General features: G+C 35.2%; 1 long non-coding RNA gene across 1 annotated transcript; it reads right to left on the bottom strand.

Moving 5' to 3' along the window:
* Positions 1-17: 17 nt before the first annotated feature.
* LOC112503799 lies at positions 18-1,172 on the bottom strand. The gene is made up of 3 exons (XR_003068090.1): positions 1,126-1,172; positions 480-545; positions 18-116 (listed from the first exon to the last, which is right to left on the bottom strand). It is a non-coding gene; the product is annotated as an uncharacterized LOC112503799 (long non-coding RNA).
* Positions 1,173-4,480: the final 3,308 nt, after the last annotated feature.

A 4,480-nucleotide genomic window follows, 5' to 3' on the forward strand; every position in this document is an offset into this window, starting at 1 on the left:
TGAAGTTCCTGTATGCTCCAAACCGAAGTAGAGAACTTCGGTTGGAACAAAAGGCTGAAGTAAAACCAACTTGATGGCTGGGACAGTTGTGAAGAAAGCTGCTTGGGCTCAGCATCCTTGTCACAACACAGTAGCAGAAGGTAAGTTTCCATCTCTAGTCAAAATATTTAAAGCATTCCCTTCACCCTCAAGGTCATGTTTCCTTTTAGGGGGTCTTCAACAAGAAATGCAATGTTCGCTTTCTTGGGAACCTTTAAGCAAAGTTGCCCATTTCCCCATATCAATCATTACAAGAGTAGTTTTGTTCAATTTTTTTCACAAAATTTTACTTTTTGTTTGATCATAGGAGTTCTATCTCTGGGAATCAAGGGCTTTTGACTAGTAGTTAATAACTTTTCACATGCTTGGAGGGCTAAACTTTGCATTTCTTGTGAGTCAGAGGAAGTATACATATATAAATCAAAGTAAACATTACTTACAAATACATAAATATGAAAATATCCAACAATTTATGAACTGAATGTTCTTAAAAGATCCTCAAACGCCTGTAACAATGTGACAACAAGATTTAATAACTATCCCTGAACCCAAACATAACACAGAATTATGTAATAAAATGTGACAATTTCTRAACTAAATTTTGTTTTGTGGTTACTTCCGGAACAACATTCCAAAGAGGCTTTCGAATTAAACAGTAAAATCACCATTCTGGCTTTTGAAAACAGAATCTACAAGGAAGCTTATATATGACCACCAGAAAAGACGAATAACTATTAACATGTAACACCATACTAAATGTTAATTATAAGGATCTCGTTCCCAAACTAAATTTAACCTAAAAATCTGAAACCAACCCCATTTAAAACAATGCATGTTCACCAGAACTAGTCCATCTCCCATAACTTTTTAAAAGAATGCCCGCATAAACTCTAAATCGTCTGGAAAACAAAAAATGGAATGAAGAACGTAGTATAAACTCTGAATACACAGAAAACATGTGCAATCAAACTTCTCAAAATCCTTCCTTTATAAAATCAGCTATCTAGTCCAAAGTACAAAAGGAGGCAAGGAGCAGACAGCAGAGCATCTAGGTTAAACAAGAGGGTTCCCCATTCGTTGTGTTACCTTATCTGTGTAAATCGAAGGATGGCTCAACCACTCAAGGATGTAAATCGATGTTTCAAACTCGAAGGCTATGTCGCAACTCGCAAGGCTGTGTCGATGTATCGCAACTCACACACACAACTCGCTTCTTGGCCGCTGCTACTCGAGTGTGTTGCTCTCGGCCTCTCGCAGTCTCGCTTGCTGGCCGAACCGCCGAGGCGCCGAAGGCTGTCAATCGATCCGCTGGCCGCTGCTACTCGACTGTATTAGGGATTCAGTGTATTGTGTTTGTGTTTGATTTGAGTTTAGGAAGGAGCAGAGCATCTAGGTTAAACAACCGGTTCCTGTGTGTTTTGTTGCTTCCCATCGGGTCATCGGGTTGGGTCGGTTTTCATTGGGCCTAAACCGATTTCAACCCAATAGAGTCGGGTTACTTAATTTTTTAATCAATCAACCTTCGGGTTACCTCAGGTTAGTTTTTTTTTAAATCGGGTTGGATTGATCGGGTTCATCGGGTTTTTGAGCACCCCTACAATATAGTGTTCCATGCAGTGACTGTTGTACAACATGCAGTGTGTGTTTTAAGCTCATGCTTTGTGCGACTTAGACTCCTTGCTTTGAGTGATTTAAAACAGTCTTGCAGATTATGATTTGAGCGATTTATGTTAGACTTTGAGCAATCTTAACCGGATTTAGACTTTACCTTTTGAGCGTTATATCTAGTGTTTCAACTTTGACCGGATACGGACTTGAGTGGTAAGCAGTTTAGGCAGTGTCTTAACCGACTTATATTTCATGCTTTGAGTGTTTTAAAACATTCTTGAGCGGACTTCACCACACAGTGACCAATTTATTTCTTTGTCTTGACCGATTTAAGACATCTTTGAGCGGATTAAGAAACTGTTTTGAGTGATATAGATTTTAGCATTGAAAGACTTGGTTTCTCACAGATTATCTTGTAATCTTGCTTACTATTCTGTTTGGAGTCCTAGCTTATTGTTCATAAGTCTATTTTACTTGGTTACCTTGTCTAGATTTAGTTTTTGTCTCAGTTTTTTTATGATCATATTGTTGATTGAATTTCTAGGAATTGTGTGATTTTTTTAAAGTGTATTTCTTTAATCCATTTTCTTGAACTACATAGATTCTTCAGTTAATCAATCTTAATTTTCTTAATAGAAGATTTTCTTCAGAAAGAGAATAAGGAGTTGAAAGAGAGAATTACAGAGTTGGACAAGAGCTTACAGAGTTATAAGGAGAAATATCTTAACATGTTTTATGAGAATCATGATAATGTGGAATTTATTGCGAGTTTACAAAAAGAGCATAAAGTAGCATTGGAAAGAGTTGAGAATGATTTCATGAATAAGATTAATAAACTTGAGAAAACTCTGAGTTCTGTGAGGAAAGACTATGATGATGATTTGAAAACTTGGAGTAAAGCTAATAAATATATGTTTAATAAACTTCAAGAGTTGCAAACTGAGAGGAATTCTTTTGGGAAGAATATTAAAGAGACAGAGGACTTAACTGATAAATTTTATAAATCTAAGAGTAAGTTGAGTGTGTTAAAGAAATTACTGGAGTTAGAGAAGAAAAAAGCTCTGAAAGTTGAGAAGAGTTTAAGTTCTGAAAGAATAGAATTTTAAAAGGAGAAGAAGAGAATGTGTGAATTAGAGAAAAGGTTTGGAGCTGAATGCATATCTTTTGAAGATAAGATAAACTCTCTTGAGCTAAACACCAAAATGCTGTTAAAACAAATATATGATTTTGAGCAGCTAATCATCTTGGAACGTGCCAAGAATGATAAAGAGAAGAAAGACATTACAGAAGAGTGTCAGAGCCAAATACAGAAATTATCTGAAAGCATTGCTCTAAAGCAGAAGGCTTTAGATGAAGAGAAAAAGCAATTTGCTGTCGAGAAGAGAAATACTTCAAAGAAATATACAGCTATTGCTAAGGAGCTTGCTGAAAAGAAAAAGTGGCTTGACATCGCTTCTGAGAATGATAAAAGTAGCACAGATGAAGAGCGAAGAGAGTTTAATAATCAGAAGAAGAAGTTTGAAATGCTTAAAAAGGAGTTAGAAGGTAAACTCCTTGACACTACAAAAAAATTGTCTAATCTGAAAACAGAACTTGAAACTGAGCTGAAGATGAGAACAAAACTCAAAAATAAGCTTGATTTAGTTACTGTTGAAAGTGACAAGCTTTTACAGAAAGTCAAAGACTTTTCTTGTGCACAAAGCTCAATCGGTTCTCCTTCTCAGTGTAAAACCAGCTTCTATGACTGTTCCAAATCGAACAGTTATTCAAGCAGCCCTAAATCAACTATTTCTAAGAACTACTCTCGTTCTTCTAATCAGTATTATCAAGGGTATGTTATCGGTTCACCCAATTATTATTCTAAGGTCAAAAGCATTTGGGTCAGTAAATCTGAATCTGTTTCATCATGTACTCCTGTTGTTACTAATTATTTTCCTTGTTTTGTAAGATCTACTACTGATTTGATTCATCTTATTAAGAGAAGAATCATGTGCTCCACATGTAAATCAACAGAGTTTGTGAACAAGAAGATATACAACAGATGGAGTACAGACAACATATATCAGAAAGATTGGAAAGGTAAGAACAGGTATGATCACAATAAATGGTATGGATCATATTTTATTTCTGATCATCCTGTCCAAAGTGCTAAAAAGAATATTTCTAATAGAAATAGATGGTTTGGTAGTTACAACATACCCCAACCCGATACTAACAAAATAGGACCCAAATTCATTGGGTACCAAAATCTATTTAATTTGGTTTTGTAGGTGTGTCAAGTTTGTGCTGATCAAAATATCATTTCTTTGATACACTAATGCAGGGGGAGTTGTACATTGTCCAACATGGCTTCTGAAAAATTCAGTTCAGGACCCGTGCTTTACCGAGTGTGGTTTCTAAACACCCAGTTTAGAACCCGTGCTTAAAATGTTCCCATATTTTTTTTGAGCGAAATCAAAATATTACTTAAATCTACTTTCTAGGGGGAGTCTCTAGAAAGTTCAATAAATGTTTTTCGGAAAATAATTTTTTTTGGGAAACGAGTATATTTTCTGAACATGTATTTCCTGAGATTTTACTTGTGTAATTTCTCATCGATCATAACTCCAATACCTGTTTTAGCTATTCTTCAAACCGTTATTATCACGTCTCTTCTATATAAGTCATTTTCGGTGATAATACAATCGTCTGTATTCAAATGTTGATTTTTCTGTTTTTTTTTCTTGATTGATATACATTTCATTTTTTTAATCAGAATCTGTAAACTCGTACTAACAGATCTTCATTCATTTCTTTCGCATACCGAATAATCTGATCATTGTCGCATCATTCT

This window comes from Cynara cardunculus, unplaced genomic scaffold, assembly GCF_001531365.2.
Source record: "Cynara cardunculus var. scolymus isolate 2C unplaced genomic scaffold, CcrdV1 Un_Scaffold_3853, whole genome shotgun sequence".
Taxonomy (NCBI): domain Eukaryota; kingdom Viridiplantae; phylum Streptophyta; class Magnoliopsida; order Asterales; family Asteraceae; genus Cynara; species Cynara cardunculus.